Here is a 27,278-nt window from a genome sequence, read left to right on the forward strand (position 1 = left end):
AGAACAATATGTCATCTGATTTACTATATTTTGGATCAAGTGGTGAAAGAACTATTCAGACAACCTGCCAGGTTCTGTTAGGTTACACCCTGAGCTTCACGGTTTAAGACAAATGCAAGCTGAAATATTGACTCATAGGCATGTGGTCTGGCTGAAGCGTGTGCTACATGTTTCTGGAAACACACACACACACACACACACACACACACACAGCCAAGAAACACAGAAATGTCTTCAGAGAATGAAAGCAAAAACCTGAAATGGAGTATCTTGTCCTACCAATTTCCACCATTTCTTAGAAAAGCAATTAGGTATTTCCTCTGTGGTTTGCATTTCAAGGAATTTTTTTTTTAAAACTCAGCAGTAAGCAAGTTTCTTTCTGTATCATCGCATAATTCCATTTTTCTTAAGGCACAGACATATTAGCCTTATGACTAAGGCAGCAGGTTGGTAGGTAAGCACAGAGGACTTAGGGAAAGCATATAAACATGACATGGGAAAAGAAAAATAATACATCAGTCAAGTCCAAATAAAGTTGCAAAACAGGCCTCATATTTTGACTTTTGCCTTCATTCCCTCAGATGCCAGCATGTTTCCTTCCAGTTTATATAAGTCCCCAAAGTGTCTTTACAGAACAAATGTTCAGCCCCTCTGTGCACAGATGTGCCTCTTGTTCTAAGTTACCCTTGCCTCTCCCCCAACCCTCTTCCTTCACCGTCCACAACAATCAAAATTCCTGTTCTTTCCAATGTATGGATGGGAGAAAATGATCTAATTAAACTAATGCTCAAATCTGATTTCCTAATAACCTTCCATCCCTTCTTTTCCTGGCTCTTAACTGGGTGGTTTTAGGAACAGAACTCTAATACATGGCCTTGCACTCACAGTAGGAGAGTCTGATGGGATTCAACTTAGTATGCAGAAAAGTAACATATATTTACAATACAGGAAAAAGCAGGACTCTGGCAGTGACATTCCCATTGACCTACAGGATTTAGTTGTTTCATCATTCCGGCAGGATAGAGGTTCCCTTTATTCTTATCTATTTGCTTTCTTTTGCCCTGAAATTCTTCTCTCCATTGCAGGGAATGACCTTCCTAAATGTGAGTATTCCTATAACAATTTTCTCTTTCAATATCCCCAAACAAAAGGCATGTCTGAATGAAGGCATAAAGTGTGAAGAGAAAACAGAAAAAAGAATAACTAAATACACTTTTGGATCATCTGGCAAGGTATTTACAGAGAAGCAGATATTAGAGTTAGGCCTTCGGAAAACAAAGATCTGGAGTGAAATTTTAAAACATTGTTTACTTAAAATGGAAAATAAAACAATACCAAAAGTGGGGCACCTGGGTGGCTCAGTTGGTTAAACATCTGACTCTTGATTTCAGCTCAACTCATGATCTCACGGTTCGTGAGTTTGAATCCCACATGGGGCTCTACGCTGGCAGTGGAGAGACTGCTTGGGATTGTCTCTCTTTCTCTCCCTGCCCCTCTCCTGCTCTCTCTCTCCCTCTCTAAATAAGTAAATAAAGCTTAAATAGATATTTGTTATTTGCTAAAACAAACAAACAAACAAAAACAAATGCCGTGTAGGGTGCCATGCAGGCCTACATATTTATACAAATATAAGATTAAAAAGGAATTGGTACAATTATCTTTAAAGGGTCACAATCATCTTCAAAATCCTTAATAGTGCTGAATCTCGCTGTAGGTGTTCAAAAACATTTGTTGTGTTTAACTGATCTTCTTTATTCTAATATTTGAAAAAAATAGATTCTTGCTAACACAACTACTTGGCCCATTCTAAGAAAAATATTTCTTCTAATTCACTTATTTTACTTGCTTACATATCTTGCGCCATCTGTGGTTTCTGTCTCCTTGGTGTTTAGCAATAATTGTCATTATTGTTGCCTTCCCAACTAGAAGAGAAGCAAATAATCATCTCTTCGTGGCTATTCAGATCTAAGCTAAAACAATTTATCTTATGTGCAAATTGTTGGGCATACATACTAGTAATTGAACAATCTCTCAAAAGCTTCAGTGCCATCAGACTGGCTTCCCTCGCACACAGTCCAAAGGAAACAGAGAGACCAGCCCTCAGGGGATTCGATCTCCAAGTTCTGTGAGTCTGTTGCTCAGAATGACTTTGCATGTGGAGTTGTTTTTGCCCTCAACTTTGAAGTCAAATGTCTGTGTTTTTGATAGTTCACACTTTCTACTCGAAACCCAAAATATTATTTTAACTCATTAAAAATCTTGCAGCTCAGCAAGGCCCCAAATAAAATAGCTACTGTGTTCCTATGATTCATTTGTCTACATAGGAACTTGGCAGCCATAATCAACACTCTGCTTTGGCTCACGAATACCTAATATAAGTAGAGGAAACTCTGCTATATTTTGTTCCACAATAGGATTATTTTAATAGTGAAATTCAACCATCCAGCATAAGGATAAAAGAAACCTATTATGACACATGTTTTATAAACTCTTTCAAACTGTGTTTCTAACATTTGAATATTGGCAAAGTTTTTGCTACGTTCTGCCCAACCTATTTTTTTCCAACTCAAAATGAGATAACGTAATTTCACAAAATCTTTAATTTCAAAGACTTTTTAAAATGTTCATTTTTCATGCTAAATGGAAACTTTGTCATTGACATTCATTTAAAAAAAAAAACCACAATACTGTGTGTTGTTTTATCCAAGAAAATAATTAGGACCAGGATATAGAAGTGATATTATATAAATGTGAATATGTCCTATTGGTTATTGAACAGAATATTAAAAATTTCCAAGAGTTTAATAATTGTTTATGTCATTTCATTAAAGGACAGTTCTAATTGTGTTCTTTATTTTTAATGGTTAATATGCCACTTCTATCAAGGCTGATAATTGATAAGTAAAATAATGATTTCTATTGGATGCCCAAATAGGCATATGCATGGATTTGTTTACACTTAAAAACTGGCTGAATTCCATTTTCAAACATTTGACTAATATTTACTTGATATTTATTTCAAATATAAATTATTATCCTACTGATATGAAGAGTTTAAACTGGGTAATATTTAAAAATTCTAGGAGCAGAGTAACCTCTATTCCAGGAAATATTAGGTTGCTCAGTGGGAATCCATTGGAACTAAGGGTTATCTAAAGATATGTCTCCAGTTTATAAATAAATGATGCTATTTCTTCCTTCTTGGATGATAGTGGGGAATATTTTTTCAATTCTCTGGACCTTGATCAGATACTTCATTTATGAAAACATTATAAGAAAAAATAATACACATCCTTTTTGAAGGTATTTACCAAAATGGACCATAGTTTTAGCCACAGAAGAAGTTTCAATACATTAAAAAATTCAAGTTATCCATACTATGTTTTCCAGCCATAATGGAATTAAATTAGAAATCAATAGCAAAGATAACAAGAAGACAACAAGCCATTGTTTCTTTTAGACATAGGATGCAAACATTCTGAATAAAATATTAGCAACTTTAATTCAATAATATATAAAACATAATACATCGTATAAAATATACATCATATAAAAGATAATTATACATCATGACAAAGTGCCCTAGGAATGCAAGATTCTTTTAACATTGGAACATCAATGAAATGTGCCATTATTAACAGACTAAAAAAAGAAAAACTTTATACATACTAAAAAAGAAAAATCTTATTCAGAAAAAATTGGGGGGAAGGGATCCCAATATCTTTACTGATTAAAAAATACTCTCAGCATACTAGAAATAGAGCAGGTCAGGATTTTTCAACATCAACATCGTCAATATTCTGGGTCCAGTAATTATTTGTTGTGGGAAGCTGTCTTGTGCATTACAGTATGTTTTGCAGTCAAGAGCATCACTTCCCCTGTTGTGGTGACCAGAAATATTTTCAAACATCTCCAAATATCCCTGGGGAACAAAATAACTTCCAGTTAAGAACCACTGGAATAGAGGGAACTTCCTCACCCTGATAAAGGCATCTACAAAAATACTTTGCAGCTAATATCATAATTAATGATAAAAAAACAAATGCTTTTTCCCTTAGGTTCAAGAAAAGGCAGGAATGTCCACTTCACCTATGTTATTCAGTATTGCAGTGCAGATTCTAGCCCATGGAATAAAGCAACAAAACAAAAAAGAAATTAAAAGCATTCAGATTGGAAAAGAACAAGCAAAAGTGTCTTCATTCACATACAACATGATGACTTATTTAGAAAATCTTAGGGATCTTCAAAAAAGCTACTAGGTCTAGTTAATGAGTTTTGCAAGTTTGCAGGATACTAGTCAATATATACAAATGAGTTGTGTTCTCTATAACAGTGATAAACAATTGGAAATGGAAATTTTTTAAGACATCATTTACAATAGCATCATATAGATAAATCTGGCAAAAATGTGCAAGGCTATTACAGACAAAAGTACAAAACACTGACAAGAGAAATTAAAAATCTAAGGTTTGAGATACATTGTGTTCATGGAAAAGAAGACTCAATATTATTAAGATGTTAATTCTTTCTCATTTATTTTAAATACTAAATTGATCAAGATCCCAACAGGCTTGCTCTTTGCTTTTGTTTGTTTGTTTGTTTGTTTGTAGAAATGAACAAGGTGCTTCTAAAATTCATGTGGAAATGCAATGGTCTAGCTAATCCAAAACAACTTTTAAAAAGAACAAGTAGCAATATTTACAATAATGGATTTAAAAACTTGCTGGAAAGTTACTATAATCAATGGTATGTGGTATTCTGAAAGATGGACAAATAGATCAATGGGACTTAATAGAGTCTAGATAATTGAACCACACATATTTGGTCAATTAATTCTTGTTAAAGTGACAAACACCTTCTGTGGAAAAGGATTGTCACAAATGGTGCTAGAATAATTGGATATCCATATTATAAAAAGGAAAAAAAAACTTTGATCATACTCTCGCCATGTAACTTTATTTTTTTAATTGTTTTTTAAAAGTTTTACTTATTTTGAGAGAGAGAGCTTGTGTGTGCACGTGTGGGAGGGGCAGAGAGGGAGGGAGAGAGATAGAGACAAATTAACTTTAAATGTAGCAAAGACCCTATATCTAAAATCTAAAATCATAAAACTCTAGCTTAAAGTATAGAAGAAAATATTTGCGATATCAAGAAAACTAATTTCCTTGCTGTGAGACCAGAAGCACAATCTATAAAAGAAAAAACCTGATAACTTTTTAATTTATCAAAATTAGGAATTTCTTCTTCCCAAAAGTTACTATTAAAAATGAAAGACAATCTAGACTGGGAAAAAAATATTTTCAGTTACTTGATAAAGGACTTGTATGCAGAATACACAGAGATCTCTCACAACTCAGTCATAAGGAAAGCAACAAATCAAAAATTTTTACTGGACAAAATATTTGAACAAACATTTCATTGAAGACATGCTGGTGATAAATAAGCATCAGTCACTAGGAAAATGCTAAGGAGATACAGCTATACATCTATCAGAGTGGCTAGAATTAATCATCCCATTGTCAGCATGCAATGTGGAACAACAGAAACTTCTGATGGAAATATAAAATGGAGCATCTACCTTACAACACAGTTTGTCAGTTCCTAAAATTTAAAAATACGCCTGACAAATGAATCTACCACTCACTCCTAGGAAATAAAAGCATATATGCATGCAAAGACTTGTACGTGAATGTTTATAACAGTTTTGTTTGTAATAGTCAAATAATTTTGTCCCAATGATATTGTCCCAAATGTACATTGACAGATGAGTGGATAAACTGTGAATGCTATATCCTTATAATGTAATGCTACTCATCAATGAAGAGGAATGGACCATTGATACGTGCAACAACATGGATGGATCTCAAATAATTATGCTAAGAATCCAGAAGAAAATACATACAGATGATTTCGTGTAGATAAATATCTAGAAAATTTAAACTAATCTGCAATGTCAGAAAGAGAATCTGTTGTTGCTTGGTGGTCGGGGGGGGGGGGCGGAGAAAGGAGCAAAAGGATTGGGTGATAGACAGGCACAAGGAAAGTTGGAGGTGATGAATATGATGTTTCATTATTTTGATGGTGGCGATCGTATTACAGGAATATGCATTTATCAAAACCAATGAAATTATAGACTTTAAATATGCAGTTCAAGACTTGCAAATTTATTTCTCCAGCTAGACCTCTCTTCCGAACTAGAATTCATATATCCAATTGGATCCTTGGCGTTTCTATTAGAAAAGTTTAATAAGCATCTCAGATGTAATACATCTAAAATTAAAATTCTTCTCCATAGAGCCAAAGCATAAGACACTGTTAAAAACTGAGAACAAACTGAGGGTTGATGGGGGGTGGGAGGGAGGGGAGGGTGGGGGATGGGTATTGAGGAGGACACCTTTTGGGATGAGCACTGGGTGTTGTATGGAAACCAACTTGACAATAAATTTCATATATTGGGAAAAAAAATTCTTCTCCATATGATATAAAATTTACTCCACTGAGAGCCTTCTCTTACTCATATGATGGCAACTTTATCCTTGAATTGCTCAAGAGGTTTTTTCATCTCTTCTTTTCTTCTCATGCAGCAAGTTTAATTCCTTAGGAAACACTCTTGCCACTAAATACCAAAGAAAAATTTTACACCTGACCTTTCTCACCTTCATTTGAGCCACCTACCATGTCTCTCACCTGGATCACCCCCCGTAGTGACCTCCTAACTGGCCTCCCTGCTTTGGCCCTCTATCCCTTTCAGCCTATTCTTACAACACCAGCCAGAGTGACCATATTATAATGTAAAGCAGACCTTACCACTCCTCTGCTCAAAATCTGACAAGGACTCCATTTTTCAGTCCCTCAAAGCCAAAGTCCTTTGAAGATACTATTTAACCTGTTCCTCCTTACCTCCTTGAGTGCATCTTCTAGCTCTCTACCCCTTTCTCCTTCAACCATATTGATCACCTTGCTATTTTTGGAAATAGCCAGGCACATTCTTCCTTAGGACCTGTTTATTCCACCTGAAACTCTGTGATCCCGATACCTGTATAGTCATCTCCTTCATCTTCTAAAAATCTTTACTAGAAAGTCCCTTGGTGAGACCTACCCTGATATCTCTTATTTAATTCTGGAACGTGATCATCCCTCAACCCTCATTCCCCATATTCTTTTTTTTTTAATTTTTTTAATGTTTATTTTTGAGAGAGAGAGAGAGAACACATGCACAAGAGCATGCATGAATGGGGGAGGGGCAGAGAGAGACAGGGACACAGAATCCGAAGCAGACTCTAGGCTCTGAGCTGTCAGCACAGAGACGTGGAGCTTGAACTCACAAGCCATGAGCTCATGACCTGAGCCAAAGTCAGATGCCTAACCAACTGAGCCCAGGCGCCCCCCACCCCCCGCCCCATATTCTTTATCATGCTTTACATTTTCTGTTCTCCCCAGTAATTATCCATATACTACATACTTTACTTATTTTTATTGTTGATTACCAGTCCCCTACCTCCCATTTAAACTCCTTGAGGGGAAAGTTCTTTCATTTCTTTTTCTTTATTATGTTTTTTTTTAAATTTAAAACCAACTTAGTTAACATATAGGGTACTAATGATTTCATGAATAGAATTTAATAATTCATCACTTTAGCCCATCCTCTACCAACATCCCTCCAGCAACCCTTAGTTTGTTCTCTGTATTTAAGAGGTTTGCCTCCCTCTCTGTTTTTATATTTTTACTTCCATTTTCCTATGTTCATCTGTTTTATTTCCTACATTCCACATGAGTGAAATCATATGATATGTTTTTCTTTGAACGACTTATTTCACTTAGCATAATACACTCTAGTTCCATCCACATTGTTGCAAATGACAAGATTTTATTCTTTTTGATCACTGAGTAATATTCCATGGTACATATATATACCACATTTTCTTTATCCATTCATCAGTCGATGGACAGTTTTGTTCTTTCCATAATTTTGCTATTGTCGATAGCACTGCTGTAAACATTGGGGTGCATGTGCCCCTTTGAACCAGCACTCCTGTATCCTTTGGATAAATACCTAGTAGTGAAATTGCTGCATCATAGGGTAGTTCTATTTTCAATTTTTTGAGGAGCCTCCATACTGTTTTCCAGAGTGGCTGCACCAGTTTGCATTCCCACCAGCTGTGCAAAAAGGTTCTCCTTTCTCCTCATCCTCACCGACATCTGTTTCTTGAGTTGTTAATTTTAGCCATTCTGACAGGTGTGAAGTGGCATCTCATTGTGGTTTTGATTTATATTTCCCTCATGATGAGTGATGGTGAGCATCTTTTCATGTGTCTGACATCTGTATGTCTTTTTTTTTGGAAAAGTGTCTGTTCATGTCTTTTGCCCATTTCTGCACTGGATTATTTGCTTTTTAGGTGTTGAGCTTGATAAGTTCTTTATAGATTTTTGGACACTAACCCTTTATCTGCTATGTCATTTGCAAATATCTTCTCCCATTCCATAGTGTGCCTTTTAGTTTTGCTGATTGTTTCCTTCACTGTGCAGGAGACTTTTATCTTGATGAGGTCCCAATAGTTTATTTTTGCTTTTGTTTCCCTTGCCTCTGGAGACATATCAAGTAAGAAGTTGCTGTGGCTGGGATCAAAGAAGTCGTTGCCTATTTTCTGCTCTAGGATTTTGATAGTTTCCTGTCTTACATTTATGTCTTTCATCCATGTTGAGTTTATTTTTGTGTATGGTGTAACAAAGTGGCCCAAGTTCATTTTACTCCATGTGGCTGTCCAGTTTTTCCAGCACCACTTGCTGAAGAGACTGTCTTTATTCCATTGGATATTCTTTTCTGCTTTGTCAAAGATTAGTTGGCCATACATTTGTGGGTCTATTTCTGGGTTCTCTATTCTGTTCCATTGGTCTATGTGTCTGTTTTTGTGGTAGTACCATCCTGTCTTGGTGATTACAGCTTTGTAATACAGCTTGAAGTCTGGAATTGTAATGTCTCCAGCTTTGGTTTTCTTTTTCAACACTACTTTGGCTATTTGGGGGGGGGGGGGTTTCTGGTTCCATACAAATTTTAGAATTGTTTGTTCTATTTCATTTCTTTTTAATCTGGTTGTTTTTAATGATGCATCCCAAGTACATAACAGTACCGTGAATATAATAAATACAAAGAAATATTAGTTGAATGTGTGGATGGATATTAAGTATATTTACTTGTATATATGGAGGCTCTCAAATGGTTCTACTTTAAAAGTTATTTATTTTGAAAGAGAGAGCATAAGCAGGGGAGGAGCAGAGAAAGGGAGAGAGAGAGAATCCCAAGCAAGCTCCATCCACACCGTCAGCCCAGAGCTTGATGCAGGGCTCAAACACATGAGCCATGAAATCATGACCTGAGCCGAAACCAAGAGTCGGACACCCAGCTGAGCCACCCAGGTTCCCCACAAACGGTTCTATTTTAAAGGAGAAAATATAAAAAGTATATTTAATAGAAATGGAAGGCATATTCCTTCAAGGACATAAGCCTTTGTAACAACTTCATGACCCCCCCCTCATTCTCACAGTGGTGGGAATGTGGCCTCTACTCTAGAGTATGGGGTACAGTGTAAGGTAGAGTGACTCTCCACGGACAGAGTTTTAAGTGGATCATAGATTTTATCCCAGAGAAGGCACCTGGACACAGGCACTTTCACCTCTTTCCCAGGTGCACAGAGCAGGTAAGAGACAATGTGTGGCCTCATTTGAAAGAACTGTAAGAGAAGCTAGAAGAGAGTGTGAACTCCAGGCCCAAAGTGAAGAGGAACATTTTTTGAATTGGCTGAAGATATAGAGACATTTTTGGCCATGAAATGAGGATGTTATTATGATGCTTCGCAAGGATGCTGAGGCATGCTGCATGGTGATGTTAGCTTATGTTTTCACATGGAACAAATTCCTTGTGTGACATAGAAACAACCTTAGCCTCTACTGGCTGGACACACCCAGACCTCTTTAGAACAAGTCATGGGTGGCTTGGGATCTTCATGCTTCTGACAGCATCCTGGCCCTACTGGACAGACTGGGAGAATTGTCAGTTTCTAAAACCATATACACTATTGCGTTTGTGCAAACTATAATTTTTTAATACTTGCTCAGATTATTGTGTAAGCTATTTGCAATTTATCAAGATACTTTTTTCTTTATAATTATTCTTGGGTTGTAATAATTTTCAATGAAGGGAAATAATGAACATAATCATCCAAGAGACAGGTACAATTAGTTTTGGAGAATTTATATGACAGATCCTTTGGTTAGTTTATCATCAAACTTAATTGTGTTCCTTTAATAAATATTTATGGATTAATGCTAAATGTTTAGTGAAAGTGAGTTTGACACAAGTTTGACAAGATTGATTTAAAAAAAAAAAAAACCCTAATGTACATGTGTATTATTAGATGCAAACCACAAAACTGTATTTTTTTTCCTAAGTGGGTGTATGTCTATCAAAATGAACTATTGGAAAAAGCACATGTAGAAAAACGCTTTAGGAGTGCCTGAGTGGCTCAGTCAGTTAAGCATCTGACTTTGGCTTAGGTCATGGTCTTACAGCTCATGAGTTTGAGCCCCGTGTCCTGCTCTGAGCTGACAGCTCAGGGCGTGGAGCCTGCTTTGGATTCTGTCTCCCTTTCTCTCTGCCCCTCCCCTGCTCACACTCTGTCTCTCTCTCTCTCAAAAATAAATAAACTTTAAAAAAATTTTTTTAAATACTTTAAAACTTAATTAGAAATCTTGAATATATTGTTTTTACTGCTTTGACATACATGTGATAACTCTAATAAGCTGCAGGCAACGTTGTTAAATACAGATTTTAGAGGGCTGATTTTCATAGACAAAGTGCTCCTACATTTATCACACTAAGTGCATATGTGTGAATACTTCTGAAGTGCTTTAAAGACATTCATTCCCTCTATCTATGTATTAATTATGAGTTTGCCATTCTAATGATGCTATTCCTTCCTAAAAATGGAAAGAATCAAACTTTACTTGCACTCACAATGTGACAAATGATAAATGTGGGTGCTGAACTAATGATGCTTGCTACTCAAGTTACAAAGAGTAAAACATTCTTTGCACAGGATAGATCTGGCTTTGCACAGCTGAGGGGTTGTTGGACTACATGAGAGTCCTTGAGCAACCCCGTAAAAGAAGTTGAGGTGCAGAGTTCATGAAGACACCTGGGAACTGGCCAGTCATAGCCAGTGTGTATTATTTCGTCCTAGTACCTGGGAAGAAAGTTGATCTTCACAATCACTTCTATTCCTTATTCTTCCTTTTTTTAAATTTATTTATTTTGAGAAAGAGACACAGAGAGAGAGTAGAGGAGGGGCAGAGAGTGAGGGAGAAACAGATTCCCAGTGTGGGGTTTGAACCCACAAACCTCGAGATCATGACCGGAGCCGAGATCAGGAATTGGACACTTAACTGACTGAGTCACCCAGGCACCCCTGCTATTTTCTTTTCTTAAAAAAAAATGTTGGGGTGCCCGAGTGGCTCAGTCAGTTAAACATCTGACATTGGCTCCGGTCATAATATCACAGTTTATGAGTTGGGGCCCCGCATCGGGCTCTATGCTGACAGCTCAGAGCCTGGAGCCTGCTTCGGATTCTGTGTCTCCCTCTCTCTATGCCCTACTCCTCTCCCTCTCTCCCTCTCTCTCTCTCAAAAATAAATAAACATTAAAAATAAGTACATAATTCCTCCATCAGTAAAAATGTTCCAAATGCATACATTTAATTCAGAGTTCAAAAGACTGATGAGTTGTTTGTTTTTTTAATTATCACAGAGAGCAAAGTAAGGATGAGAGAGGACAATAAAGGGTGAAAATAATTCTAGTTAAAAATGAATACTGCATCAGCCACAATGGCTTTACATGGACTATCATCTCTAATTCTGAAAAATCCTTAGATCCAGAGGCTATAAAACTGAGGCTCACATGACTTTCGTAACTTGCACAGGGTCATCATGATTGTTAGTTCTGGAGCCTGACTCCTATGCTCATACTCTATTTTCAGCTTTCTAACGGCCTCTATACCATATTTTATTAGTGATCTAGTTCAGAGTAATAAGGAAACGTGTAAGGAACTGATGTATTTAGATTTACATGCAGAAAGGAGAAAGGGACAAATACTTTGGACCACTTCTGTGTGCCTGACACTATGTTAAATATTTAGGAAATTATCTCATTATTTATCTTTATACTCATATTTGGTAAAGCCTTCATGAGAATATAAGTTTTGAGATTTGTTTGGAGTCAGGCAACTGAAGGATGAAAAATAAATAAGAGTGATTAAAGATTTGGGAAGTAATCCTTCTAATAATAGAATAAAGCATGAAGTCTTGTTTGTTTAGAGAAGAGAACGTTAAGGAGAAAATTACTGTTAAGAGTGTCTAGATCTCTAAAAAGGCATTTATAAATGTATGTGAATAGGGTTTTGTTGTTTCCTCAGGCCAATGAAAACAGGGCAAGACAAAATTGTATGAAGGGGGGATTATGTCACTCATGAGGAGAAGCTTGCTAAGAATTAGCGTAGTAATATTTATTGAGCGCCTACTGTCTACTAGAAAACCAGAAGCCCAGAGGCAGAGATAGAGATAGAGATAAACAAGTTATTTTAGGAAAGAACTTACATCAATTCCCATTCCATTCTGCTCCAGTGTTTTCCTGAGGGAAATAAATATAAATTTATAAATATATGTGTATATAAAGCGAATCCTGTGTTCCAATCTGTGAGTTATGTAGGGCTGTCTCTATTTTTAAAGGGGGATCTGAAACTCAGAAAGTTTCAGTCTTCCTAATTTCATACAGCAAGTAATTGTGAGTCAAGACAGGCAGTGGAACTCTCCGAGGATGGAAAAGACACAGAATCTGGAGTCAGAAAATCTGAGTTGTGGTGTGCACTTGGTCACTTTTCATCATGTGATTCTGAGAAAAATAATTCCACAAATTTCCAATGCTTTATATTTAAAATAAAAATAAGAGCACACACTGGGGCGCCTGGGTGGCTCAACTGGTTAAGCTTCCAACTTCGGCTCAGGTCATGATCTCGGGATTTGTGAGTTCGAGCCCCATGTCAGGCTCTGTGCTGACAGTGTGGAGCCCACTTCAGATTCTATGTCTCCCTCTCTCTCTCTCTGTCCTTCCCCCGCTAATACTGTGTGTGTGTGTGTGTGTGTGTGTGTGTGTGTGTGTGTGTGTCTGTCGCTCAAAAATAAATAAACTTAAAAAAATAAGAGCACACAAAAAGATTATTGGGAAGAGTAAATGGGCATAATTTCGGTGGAAGTATTTTCAATATGAATATAGTAAGTCTTCAAAGGATTTATGAAATTATGGACTTCCTTCTTGCCATGTAGTTGAAGGTTACATTAAAGGAATCTAAATGCTCATTTTTTAAATCACTAATGTTTTTCTATAAACTCCTAACACTTTTCTGCCCACATGTTTTTACTTGAATGCTTCTCATCTTTAAATTCATATGCAGTCTTTTTGTCTTGCTATTTCATATTTCTCTAATAGTCCATGATTTGCATTACTTCTGAGAGATTTTAGTTATCTATCCAGTAAGAAAAGAAATCGTAGCTATCTCACCATACTTCTTCAGGTTATCAGCTACCCACTATCTCTGGGGATACTAAAAAGATGGCCGTTGTGATATCTAGTTATCTGTCAGTCTTTATAAAAGTTAGAGCCAACTGAAACAGAAGCCAGCAATGAAAACTCCTTACAATGTCAGAGACGTACAGGGTGACTCTTAAGGCTAAAAAGTTTAATGTTTCTTGTACCTTTCTGTATGTCATTCATTTATCATATTGAAATTGGATTTGTTCGCATAATTCCCATTATGGGAAATCTCTAGAAATTTGTAAGCTGCACGTAGACCCAATAATCAGATTGATGTAATCGCTAGTCACAGAAAAAAAAAAAAAATGCTTAGGTCATAAATAACAAGAGAATCCACTTATTGTAAATAAAGTAGAAGGGAGACATTACAGAGCAATTTCAACCAAGCAAGATAATTAAACTCAGAGATACTGTTTCCTGTTTCTCTGGTATAAACAACAAAGCGGCTCCACCGGCCTCTGCACAACCTGGATGTCCTAAGGCCACATCCCTCTCCTCTCCTTCCACTTTCCCTAAAGAGAATTCTGGGTCATAAAGGAATGAGAGTTGGTATCACTTCTTTCCTGAAAGGACTTGAGCTTCCTCTGCGTTGATATTTGTGTCATCTTATTATAAGACGAGCTAACATCTATTATTAATTGATGCACTAATTAAAGCCATATTTGCAGTTTCCATTAGCTTGTTCCCTAAATTCTCCAGAGTTGGCTGTCTGGTTTTAATCAAAACCAAATGGTAGTCCAAGTTCCCAGCCTGAAGCGGCTAGGAGGAAGTCGTTCAGTGGAGGCACAAGAAAGCAGAAAAGATAAACAGATGAGAGTTCACAAAATTTGTGTCGGACAAAGGGTGCAGATACCGTGAGCTGCTCTGGAGATGTGATTCAGGGACTCTGTCATGCTGGATGCAAGAACTTGCAAGTACTTAATGTCAGCAAGACTGTAATGGGATCAAGATGGAGTCTGTCTCCTGCTCTCCCAGCCCTGCGCTCGTGTAACTGGAGGCTTCTGACTGGAGCCAAAGCTGCATGTGCCATGACAGAAACTGCTTTAATTCTGTGAAGGATTCCTGGGATTGGAGACGTTTGAAGGCAACGTTCTATCCCCTGGCTTCTCGGGATTATCCTCACAGATCTTGTCAGGTACAGTATGCAGGGCTGTAGCATTTTAACTTGTAAGTAGGGTTAAAAAAAAAAAAAAGAAAAAGTTTTGCGTTTAGGGGATTACCGTTTTTAAAACACCTAAATTCATCTTGCTCTCCCAAGAGATCTTTTGAGAGGAGAACGGCAAAGGTATTTGGATTAAGTTGTGCACATGTATTCAATATAGTGGAAATGCTGTAGAGGAAGGAAAAAACTGTTTTCTTTCCTTTTTTTTTTTTTTTATTCATCAGCAGTGTGGGATAGAGAAAACTCTACGACTTTATGACTCTCCAGCTAATCACCTCAAGAGCTTTGACAAACTCACTTCAGTTCTGTGTAAAATCAGAACTCCTAAACCGCCCAGGCGGGCTGTGCTCGGCCCCCCTCCCTCTGCTTCGTGCACTCTTTCTCACATGCACTGCTCAGAGGCAGGAAATGCTTCCCAGGCAATCTGGGCCTGCTTGTGGAGGCCCCTTTCGCAAAACATCAGTCTGAATTTAGTGGACAGAAGTCACTAGGAACGCCTTGACAGACTCCTGCTTTAACTGAGGCTCCCTCCAGCTGCAGAGGGTGTTTTTGTTAGAATCACACACTGCGTAAAACTGCTTAGAATAGAGCCATGATCTCAACCACGAAAACGTGAACTTATATTTTGGAGGAACTAACGGGGACGGACTTCTTGCCTAGCCTGAGCGTTGAACAATGTCATGCCTGGGCGTTTCAGCTCCTCGTTGTCTAGGTAAGACGCTGGGGACTCTCTGTCTTTGTATGTCGAGGCAATCTCTGAAGAGGCAGAAAGTTTGACAGAAAGGCTAGCATCGTGCACTGAGCGGTGATTTCCTAAGTTGTGGAGCTCAGCTGTGAAGTTAGAAGTGGAAAATGTTTAGTGAGGAGGAACTGTGAGTCAAATTGTTTTAGCACAATGTCAATTCTAAAACAGGCTCCACAGAGATTTTACTCTTTTCCTCCATGAGCGAAGAGGTTATTTTAATCCCTTTTTCTCTTAACTTTTTGAGGAATAAGACCAGGTTTCCTGTTGGATGGCATAATGCAAAACAAATACATATTCTCACACTTAAGTGTGAGGTGTAAATGATTTCTTTTTATCTTCCCTTCTTTTGCCAACAGGGAGAGTAGATAGCACCAGAGTGACTTTTCTTGATGATGTATCTCCAGAGAATATTCTGTGGTTTCAACCACAGCTCAAGCTGCTAGTGTACAACTTAAATGTTTCATTAAGAAACAGGTAAACACACGAAACTTCAAAAATTATTTCTACCCTAAATAGTATTTAATCTGCCTTTCGAACACTTTAAACATTAGAGTTGGACTTAGTTTATAAGGACTTTCCTAGATGCACTGCCTAGGTCATATTTGTGTGAATATTTGTGAATAATTAAAATAAATCTGAATGACAATGACATTCGTTATTATCATTTTAAGGCAGCTGGAAATCACTACAGTCATATGAAAAACCAAGCATGTATTCATGTATTCATAATTCATATAATCATAAGATTAGATTTCTGTGGGGCTGTAGTCTCTTTAAGGTATCTTAAATGTTTAAGCCTGTACTATAGGAAGTAAGAAATCTAGCAATGACTGAAATAAAATGGACTTGCAATGCATAGCATCCTGTTACATTTATATTTCTGAAGATTGAAAAATGAAAATAATTATTTTAAAGAAACAATGTGGATGGCATGTGAAGGGAATAAATATTCAGGCCTATCTCCAAATCAATTAAATGACCACCAAACGTAACAAATGAAAGATGAGAGCCATTTGACAGTTGGATCATAAGAAATCAAGGGTTTTAATTCTAAACTTTCACACAGTACAAGGTGACCATTTGCTGCATTAGCTAACTTACTGAATTCTATGCTAGAATGAATTATCTTGGTGAATTTTAACTATTCATTAACAAAATAAGATGTGTTATTACCTTTAAGTATTAAAAAAATCTATTGTTAAGCATGTTAAAAATAAAATGCTGACTTACCTAAATTATGATTTCATGATCGTAATTGAAAAGAATTCATAATTCTTAATAATTCACAATTTGAATTCCTAATCCAAAAGAATTTCAAGGAAGGAAAGATCTCATAAGAGATCACTTCTTGAAGCACTGTCCTGAGGTTTCCACAAGACAGCTGAGGAATGACACTCAAACATGACCTGTCCAAGGTCATACTGCGAGCTAGGGGAAGAGATAACAGAGGAACCCTGCTTCGTAATTCAGATATCTTTACACTACGTCACCTTCTCAAGTAATAATAATTATGCACAGTGAAGTATGAAATATGTCCAGTAGAAGGCTACTTTCAGACAGAATCTTATAGCACCTCTTTAAAAAATAAAAAAGTCCTAAAACTGCCACCCGGGAGGGGGAAAAAAATCATGGCTTAAAAAAAAAGAATCAAATTCACTAAGTAATGAACTTTTCTCAAATGCAAACGTTTTTATGCCTTTAACCCTTCAATGGAGTAACTTGTTGGTGACAATTTTGTTATATTTCCTATTTATGCTAAGAAAATCCATATGCTAATAATTATACTAATATTAAACTGATGTTTCTTAAAAGCATAGGGCTAGGAAGGAGTTGTCCGATTCATGTCCTCGTATTCAAATGGCATCATAACAAATCTATCCCAACCAGCAATGATCAGGGCTTTTATTCCCCACATCAGAACCGGTCTAAGGACCTCATGTACCCAGACATTCTTTCTTTTATCTAACCTAAATCTCTATTGCTGTAGCCTATTTCCAGTTTTATGGGTTTTTCCTCTGTGGAAACATGGAAAACGTAAATGGACATATGAAAACATAAGTGTACGTTTGTGGGCCAAATAAAGCCCACTTGCTTTCATCTTGCCTTGTATGGCTTATTTTCAATCCTTTAATTGGTTCATACATCTCCTCTGAGCCTGCTACAAGGTCCTTTATTTGTAGAATGTAGAATTTCTTACAGTACATAAATAAGTGTCTGAGCAGGGCAGTGTGAAATGAGAGAGTTGGCTACTTAAGCTGTATCCTACTTCATATGTGACAGTATATGGTGCCATGCAAGCTGAACGCTGCACTCTCCAAGGCAAGAAACTCTCTTATAAAACTAATATATGTCATTTCTACTACATGCCATTTCTTGGAGGGAATGTGTGTCCTGATCCTTTCTTTTCCATTTTTATGAACCAGATCGAATTTCCTGATGATATTACACTTAAAAGATACGCTATTCAACACTTTGGTGTCACCATACTGCACATCCTTGGAATGAGGAATAAATTCAGTAAAGCAGTAGCTTATACAACTGACTGCATGATTAGCAGGGAGCCTAGCAAAAAAAGAATGCATCAGTTTATATTTTTCTTAAGGATATTATAATTTAAAAGGACGATTTTCCTGACCCCATTTAAACCTGCCCACAGCATCCACCTCACTACAAAGACCTTAGGTAAGCTTTAATCTCACTCATAGAGGATTGGGTCTTACTGGCTTTAAACAAGTTTAAATTGGGGACGTTTTAAATTAATCTTTTATTTTTCTCTTACGTGTTTCTTCTTGGAAAATGAATGGTGTATTATCTTACAATGAGAATCTCTCTGTAGAAATCATTACAGTACAACAGGTTTCCGAAGAGATGACCTAGTCCTGGATCAGAGAATTTTATTATCAAAATAGAGAAATGTCAATAATTGTACATGAGAATTTAAAGAGGATGAGGAAAAAGTAAAAACCTCTGGATTTGAAGGAGTTGGCATGACTGTTGTACCTTCCTCCCCCATGTGAACAGTAAGCCCCATATGCCTACAACTTTAACCAAACAAGTTTACAAAGAAGTCCAACTCCAGACTGACTTTGGTGTGGTTATAGGAATGCAACTTTTATTTCCATGGTTCCCTTTTGGCATTAAATTGGTAGTCAGTTCATAGAGTTTTGAGAAATAGATGGACTTAGTTTTTAGTTAAATTAAACGGAATAAAGGTAAAGTGTGGACCTTGAGACCACTTTTAAAAAGAGATTGTTGATTTTGATTCAGTAGATTATAGAGTATATAAGTCAACTTGAATAAAGAAGGACTCCTATGCAAAAAAAAGGGGGGGGGGAGACAATTTAAACAGCATGTATATGATTGTTCTCATTAATTAAGATAGATGGGCAGAAAAAATTGTTGTATTAGTTATATGTGTAAAAAATGTTTTGTGTATGAATGAATTAACAAAGTATTTTAGCAATACAATTGAAGTAATTCAAAGGGAAAATAAGTTCTGTAATGGAAATGAGAGAGAAAGGAAGTAGGAAGATCAAAGCAAGTTTAGAAATTCAATTAATGTTTCTTTTTATTCTCAGCAATTAACAAAATACTTAACATATGGTGTCCGTACCTATTTGTCAATAAATATTTGTGGAATAAATAGGAACAAGGAAAGAAAGGAAAGAAACACCAGTGATAAAGAATGGGAATTGTGGGACTTTTTTTTTTTTTTAATTTTCCAGACATCCTGTGATGATAGAATAATTTTTACAGGGGAGGAAAAATAAGAGGTTGTCAAGAATCATCAGAGCCTGAGGCCAAAGGTTAACAACATTCTCATAAGATGACATAACAAATTCGTTAGAAACCAGAAGGAAGCATGAGCATCCAGAAGTAGTTTAAAATGAAAAGTTACATGAAGCCAGTGACAGAGCACTAGTGCATTTTCCACTATTTAAATGGGGTGGAGAACTGAAAAGCTCATGGGCAGAGTCAGAAAACTGGCTCTAATTTGCATCTTTGCCACTTGATGTTCTGTGATTTGTAGCACATCCCATAACTACTTAGAGTTTCTGCTGTTTATTAGTAAAATGTGGCAGAGAATGAAAACACTTATATCACTGGGTCATGTTGAGCATCACATGAGATTTTATATGGGCAAATTGTTTTGCACACAGTGCAAATCTTTGTTTAAAAGGTTTAAATAAATCTTTGTTTAAAAAAGCATAGGTCAACTAGTCAAGAAAGAAAGACTCATGGTGTTTCACGTTTTGGCCAAGTTGCTCATCTATATTGAAATAGCATGGGAATGCAAGGGATAGTTCCGTCTCCTACTCAGCCATGGATTCTGCAGCTAAGATCAATCAAAAATTAAGGAGTCGTCATCGTCATCATCATCATTAGTATCATCATTACGTCCCGTAACATCTAGTGAGTTCTTGCGGTATGCAATGGGTTAAGTGTTCTACATATATCATTAGCTTAGTATTATTATTTTAGCTTAATTTTATTATTTAACCCTCAACAATTTTTCATTATTCCCATTACACAAGTGAGAAAACTGAAGAACACATTTAGGTAACTCAATCACCAAGAAAAAGAAATGGTTCTTTAACCATATTGCCTTCACAAAAAAATGGAGATAATAACTTCTGCCCACCGATAGGCATTTGACATTGAGCTAGTGACTGAGGCCTGCCAAAATTCCTCCCTATAAAATTAGGGCAATGATAGCAACTACTTCCTAGAGTGTTTGTGCGTATTATTGCCAAGGGACATAGTGTAAGGACAGTACCTGACCCATAGTAAATGCTTAGGAAATGGGAGTCTTTTTTTTACTGTTACTATTATAGTGACCATCAGAAGTTTTCGATGCACCTGCTATTCTGTATCCAAAAGACATTTGATAATAAAAACAAGTTCAACTGTACATAGTTAGATGACAAAATAAAATGAGAATTGTACATATTAAATACAGACGGGAAAGTTGACATCAGAGGCAGCAACCCCTGCCAGGATATGACGTAACAGAAGTAGCTAAATTCCCAATGATTTCATGTTCCGATTTCCATGGAAATCGTACTTATTTGAATGAATGCCATCTCAGTCTCCTGTTGTCACCTAGCAATCTAAGCACCTGTGTCGATGTAGCCATATCTCTTATTTACAGTGAGCGATTACTGTGTCTACCGTTAGAGGGTTCTTAGAAATGATAGCAAAGCTAAAAATAGAAAGTGGCCACTTAAAGCAAAGACACATCTCACCATGCTGATGATAAAGCATTATAATCCATGTCCCTTGTTGAACAGAAATGCTGTTTTGCCATTCAAAAAAAAAAAAAATAGCAGCCAAGCTCTTGATATCAAATTTAACTCTAAGCTATTTCCTATTGCATGAAAAATCGCAGCAGAAACAAGTTCAGAGCAAAGGCTCTCTTTTTTGGTTATAAGGGATTCTGTAGAAAAAAAAATATCAAGGCAAAAACAAATGATTAATTATTCATTAATATATTTGCAGAGACATCTAAGATACGGTATAGTTCTAAATGCTCAAAGGATTCTGCATATGATGAAACACTATCAATGAGAAAACTGTGTACTTTTGAAACATAGGCAAATCTAAAGAGAATACATGTATCTAGAAAATACTACATCCATGATGCAATATTATTCCCCATGATGTATTATTTTTTAAATTTTATTTAAATCTAAGTTAGTTGCCATATAATGTAATAATGGTTTCAGATGCAGAATTTAGTGATTCATCACTTACAAATAACACCCAGTGCTCATCCCAAGAAATGCCCTTCTTAATGCCCATCACCCATTTAGCCCATCCCCCCCCCCCCACCCAACACCCCTCCAGCAACCCTCAGTTCTCTGTATTTAAGAGTCTCTTACGGTTTGCCTCCCTCTCTGTTTTTATCTTCCTAATTCTGGGATCATTTGGAAACCAGTTATCCTCAAAAAGGTCTTAGTGATATCAGGAACATATTATGAAGTATTCCACGATTTCCTCAAATTGCCTGTGGGTTACTTAAGAAAACATTAAGAGAATCAGCAGACCTGGCTGACCTAAACTCTAAAGTGGTAGTAAGTCACGCTCTGCCAGTATCTGGGCCCCTCCCTGCGGAAGAAAGAAAGAAAGAGAGAGAGAGAGAGAGAGAGAGAGAGAGGAAGGGGAGGAAGGAAGGAAGGAAAGGAAGGAAAGAAATGACTGAAGCTGAATTACATAGCAGGAACCTGAAGGTAAAAATAGGGCACCACAGGAATAATAATTTATAATTTTAGAAATCTGCTTTTTTTTTTTAAATGATGGACTGACTTCTAGTGAATTGACAGAGTTAATTTTCACATTTACTTAACTCCTGGAATCTTTGGCCCCCGAAAGCTAAGAATAAGAAAAAATTTTCCAAGCTCAGGAAAACTGAGATACACATGAAAAATAGGTCAATATTAAAAGAATATTTTTAAATTGGGTACCTGCTTCTTCAGTTTTCTTCTAAAGCCCAAAACTGATGGAAGCTTGGATGTGTCTTTCGGAAAAAGGAACGTACTACTTATTCCGCTGGCGTGGTTCATTATAGGTGGTTTATTTTATAATATACTATTTTTTATGATATCTAGACAGCCTAAATGCATGGTAGCTATCTCATATATAATATTTTAAGCTTCATGAAGCAATTTATCAATAAAGAGTTTCAATACGAGTTTGTTTTCCACAAACACCTAAGAGGCATAATGAGTAAATTCCAACATCTGACAAAATATGTGGAAGTAGATGGATAATGATTTTGTGAAGAATTGGGACACAGATTGCTACTCAAGAAAGAAAATCTGCATCCAATCATATGGACATAAATTCACACATCATATTATTAAAGATCTCTCTCTCCCACAGTCTATTACTAGCCCTGTCAGATTTGGATCAGACAGAATGAATATTTTAAAGGAAAAGCGCTAATTATCTTTTACTAAAATCTGGCTACCCCAACCCCTGACTAGAGTCATAGAAATGCTTTTTTAAAACGTGGTATCTTTTTTGGCTTTTTGTTCATGCATTTACATGAAGGAATTAAGAAGAGTCATATCTGCCTACGCTTTCTTACTGCTCCTAAGCATCTTGAATATGAGACATCAGTTTGGCAATGAAAAGCATTCCTCTTCATGTTATCATTGAGTTGGAGAGCAGTAGGAAGATGCCCAAATGTGCACCACTTGGTTTGCTAGATAATTTGTTCCTTGACAGCCTCATCAAGAAAATGAATTTCGTTTTGGCCTCTGCACATTCTCACTGTAATCAATATTTACTTTGAAATTAATGAGCCTACAAGTGAAAAACTCTATTAAGTTGTGATCGTGTCTGTGTTGTTGCTTCTGTTCTAATTGTCTAATTCAGTTTGTAAGTGGTTTGGGGGCATTTACTAGTTGCAAATGTGCCTCCCTGAAAGTAGGCTCAGAGACATGAAAATTTGAAATCGTGATAGGATCTTCAGATTCCCAGTCACTCCATTTCACAGACTTGACCCTTATATTAGCAACAAAGTAGGTCAATGTAGCAATGTTCTTTTCTTGGTTCAGATGCATTCTTTATCTTTAAAGAGTACATTTTAGAGAGTTGAAACTACTTTTAATTAAAAGGGTATTCCCCTCATTTCTTCTCTTCTTTCCCACAATGGCTGAGAATATGCTATATGGTAGATATTACTCTTATATATGCTTTAAAAAAAGTTCTAGAAGGACAACATGACCTACAATTTAACATGGGGTAAGTAATTAATATGAAAGACCCTAAGGGAAACCAGAAGCAACTGTGGACATTTAAAGAAAAAGTAGAAAAATAAAGAGAAAGCGGCAGTTGTATTATGTCTTTAGTTTCTAGTAAATACATAGAATCTGTGTGAAGGGATTTAAAAATGACCCAGAAGTCAATCATGTGTGCATGCATGTGTGTGTGTGTGTGTGTGTGTGTGTGTGTGTGTGTATACATACATTTTAAAATTTAAAAATTTTTGTTTATATATGTGCATATATGTATGCCTATATACATCATTTGTTTCTGAAAGGATAAAATGAGATACCCACATTTAAGGGGTTGAATCAGGAAAGTTGTCATTTTCTAAGTACTATGAATGAGATGTCCAGGAGAAGTTGCCAAATAGTGTAATGAAGAATTCCTCTTTTCATATGCAGTTACTCAGTTCAGGTTATGTGCAGCTTATTTTCTGTATCTTATTTTTTATTTTTTAATTTTAAAGATTTGTTAAATGTTTTTTATTTATTTTGAGAGAGAGAGCGTGCATGCATGCACAAGTGGGGCAGGGGCAGAGAGAGAGAGAGAGAGAGAGAGAGAGAGAGAGAGAGAGAGAGAGAGAGAATATCCCAAGCAGGCTCCATGCTGTCGGCACAGAGCTGGATGTGGGGCTAGAACTCGTGAACCGTGAGATCATGACCTGACCCAAGATCAAGAGTTGAACACTTAACCAACTGAGCCACCCAGGCGCTTCTTGTTTTCTGTATCTTCAAAATCACTGCTCTCGAGGAGCCTAAGTGGCTCGGTTCGTTAAGCGTCTGACTTCAGCTCAGGCCATGATCTCGTGGTTCATGGGTTTGAGCCCCACATTGGGCTCTGTGCTGACATCTCAGAGCCTGGAGCCTGCTTTGGATTTTGTGTCTGCCTCTCTACCCCTCTCCTGCTCCCACTGTATCTGTCTTTCTCTCAAAAATCAACAAACGTTGGGGCACCTAGGTGGCTCAGTTGGTTAAGCGTTCGACTTCTGCTCAGGTCGTGATCTCATGGTTTGTGAGTTCGAGCCCTGCATCAGGCTTTCTGCTGTCAGCAGAGGGCTCACTTAGGATCTTCTGTCCCCCTCTCCCTCTGCCCCTCCCCCATTCACGTTCTCTCTCTCTCTCTCTCTCTCTCTCTCTCTAAAATATAAACATTTAAAAATTTAAAAAAAATCACTGCTCTGGAACATATTAAAATTTAGATTATTATTTAACATGCTTTAGAGATTCAGAAATTTTTCTTTATTTCAAGCAAATAACACATCGAATCATAACAATTTAATTGTTTTTAGCTATTTCTCCTATTACCTCCATATTTCTAAACAACATGATTATACTATTTCTTTTTTCCATTTTAGACATTATCTGTTAACTTCCTATTTTGGGAAATAAAGAGTTAGCTCTCTGAGACTATTCTTCCCAGCATCTCTAACCCCATCCCCTACAAAAATGCTATGTTTCAAAAAATAGTGGTTTCATAATTTTTTATTAAGTCAGTATTTACTGCTTGCATTATTTTGGCCACGCAAAAAATTCACAGCTAAGCCAAGTAGTGTACTATATTTCTTTTCCTTTAAATCTCTTTTTCCTGGAGGTAATAACTGATTTTTCTAGTTTTCTGTGTAATTATTACTAATTCTTCCACCTAAATTGGCTGACTTTATTATAAAACCCTCTCAATGTGGTCACATACCTCATATAATGTATTATATCCATGTTTTTTCCTTAGAGTCATCTCTTGTAGAGAACTTTGGGATTTATTTGAAATGATTGCTTGCTAGGCCTGCTACATAAATTTCACCCTGAAAATTCCATTCCCTGATCTTTGTGTTGAATTTCTGACTCCCTTGTTGCCGTGTCTTTTCCACTTTATTTATTCTCTTATTTAGGTGGAACTATCCCTACAGTAGCTTCTTGAGAAGAGGGGGGACATATTTTAAGTCTCCTCATATAATTTTATGGTAGAAATAATTTCTCATCAGAATTTTGAAGATATATTTGCCTGTCTTGTTTCCAGTTTTTCTGTTAAGAAATCCAACACCACTGAGATTCCCAATACATAATATATAATCTCTTTTCTCTCTCTGATAACATGTATGTGCATTTGCTTAACTCTAAAGCTCTGAAATTTCACAATAATGTTTTCTGTTGTGGTCTATTTTTATTCCTTGTAGTACTGCATACTTTATGAATTCCCTTGTGTCTGAAGACCTGGGTCTGCAAAATTTTCTGAAAACAAATTTGTTAAATCTCTCCCCTCAATTTTCTCTGAATGCACCTGAGAAATGCGGTTCCCCTCCACGATGACAAATGGGTTTTCAAGTTGTTAGTAATTCTCTGGAGTTTATTGTCGCCCCTGCTATCTTTTTGAAGGAGGTGATTCTAGAATAGTGAAACTCTGAACCTCAGCTCGCATTTGATCTGGATGTTGTGGAGGCAGGAAATTTACTACAGAGGGCCTTATTCCTCTAGTTTTCTCCTCTAGAAGCCCTATCCAACATTTACACCATCCCCATACCACTCACTATTTATAAGGAAGGAAGGAAGGGAAGAAGTGAGGGAGGGAGGGAGGAAGAGAAGAGAGGAGGAAGGAAGGGGAAAAGGAGGAAGGGAGGAAAGGAGGGAGGGAGGGAGGAAGGGACAGGAAAGGGAGGGAGGGAGGGAAGAGGGAAGGAAGGAAGGAAGGAAGGAAGGAAGGAAGGAAGGAAGGAAGGCGCGCAGGGAGGGAGAAACTGATGACCTTCTGTTTTATGTTAAACTTTACATGGTATCTGTGGCCATGAGAGGACTTATTTTTTTTTCTTTACGTGAGTTTCTTCCATAAAATTGTTAAGTTCCTTTAGGAAAGGTAGAATATATTATTTAGGTTTATATTCTCAATGTTTAGCGGGATGTCTGTGGCCCCTGGGCACTAAATAAACAGGTATTGAAGACTTGTCCAGGTAGCTTTGCTGTCAGTTCCTCAATGCTGCACCCTTGATTTCAGATACAAGTGCCTTATTTGCATCACCTTCTCCCAGGCTATAGAATGAGCAATGGTGATTATCATCAGGTTCTTCTTTTCTAAGGACAATTGCCAGGCCAAAATACATAGGGTGTGTTTATTTCAGAAGCAGGTACAAAGGAGAACATGATCATTTGATATCAGATATAGGTCAGTGATTCTCAAACTAGAAGGTCTCCAGTTGTTGTTATTGTTTAGTGTAATAATGTTTAACTTCAGGGCACCTGGATGGCTCAGTTTGTTGAGTGTCTGACTCCCAATTTTTGCTCAGGTCATGATCTCAGGGCCATGGGATCAAGCCCCACATCGGGCTCCATGGTGAGTGTGGAGCCTGCTTGGTATTTCTCTCTCTCTCTCTCTCTCTCTCTCTCTCTCTCTCTCTTTCTTCCTCCTTCTCTCTCCCTCCCTCCCCCCATCTGCCTCCCCAACCTATACATGTTCTCTCCCTCTCTCGAAAATGATAAAAAAATTATATTTAACTTTAAAATACTGTATGGCATAAAATGCTTATGTCAAGGAATGGTTAAGTGTTACAAAATTAGCTCAAATAATAAATCTGAAATTAATTGTGTCTAAACACCCTATGCACTAATATCACAAAAAGCAAATTTGGACATTTTACAAACATTTTCCAAATGGTTACATAATTAGAAGTACATAGAATCTCTTGTAATATTAATGCAGTGGTGTTTGAACACATGCATTTAAGAAGTGAAAAATCCCCATGGAAATTCACTTCATAAAATCAACACCCTGCAATGACCTATACTTTTCCAGATCCTTCATCCAAATCCTCAGCTGCTGAGCTCATTCTGAATGGAATTGCACAAAAAAGATTACAAAAAATATTAAATAGAAATTTGCAAAATAACTAGTATTTAGAAATATCATTTTAAGGAAAGCAGCCTGCTGAGGAGGCTGATGGGGAAAATCAGGTCTTTTACAAAGACTTCTCCATC

At 36.8% G+C, this 27,278-nt stretch overlaps 1 protein-coding gene across 7 annotated transcripts in view; it reads left to right on the top strand.

Annotated features, from left to right (window-relative positions):
* DLC1 (DLC1 Rho GTPase activating protein) overlaps positions 1-27,278 on the top strand; it is a 557,617-nt gene that overhangs the window by 119,901 nt on the left and 410,438 nt on the right. For 2 of the 7 annotated variants that reach the window (XM_019466763.2, XM_019466768.2), the window contains exons 1-2: positions 15,171-15,513; positions 17,970-18,228. The exons of 1 other annotated variant lie outside the window; for it this stretch is intronic. The gene's annotated coding sequence lies outside the window, so the exon portion shown is untranslated. Of the gene's footprint in view, positions 1-14,416; positions 14,775-15,082; positions 15,514-17,969; positions 18,229-27,278 lie in introns of those variants that run through there. 4 more of the 7 variants (XM_053900921.1, XM_019466775.2, XM_019466767.2 and 1 more) reach the window with 4 other exon arrangements.

This window comes from Panthera pardus, unplaced genomic scaffold, assembly GCF_024362965.1.
Source record: "Panthera pardus isolate Hobbes unplaced genomic scaffold, ASM2436296v1 HiC_scaffold_13, whole genome shotgun sequence".
Taxonomy (NCBI): domain Eukaryota; kingdom Metazoa; phylum Chordata; class Mammalia; order Carnivora; family Felidae; genus Panthera; species Panthera pardus.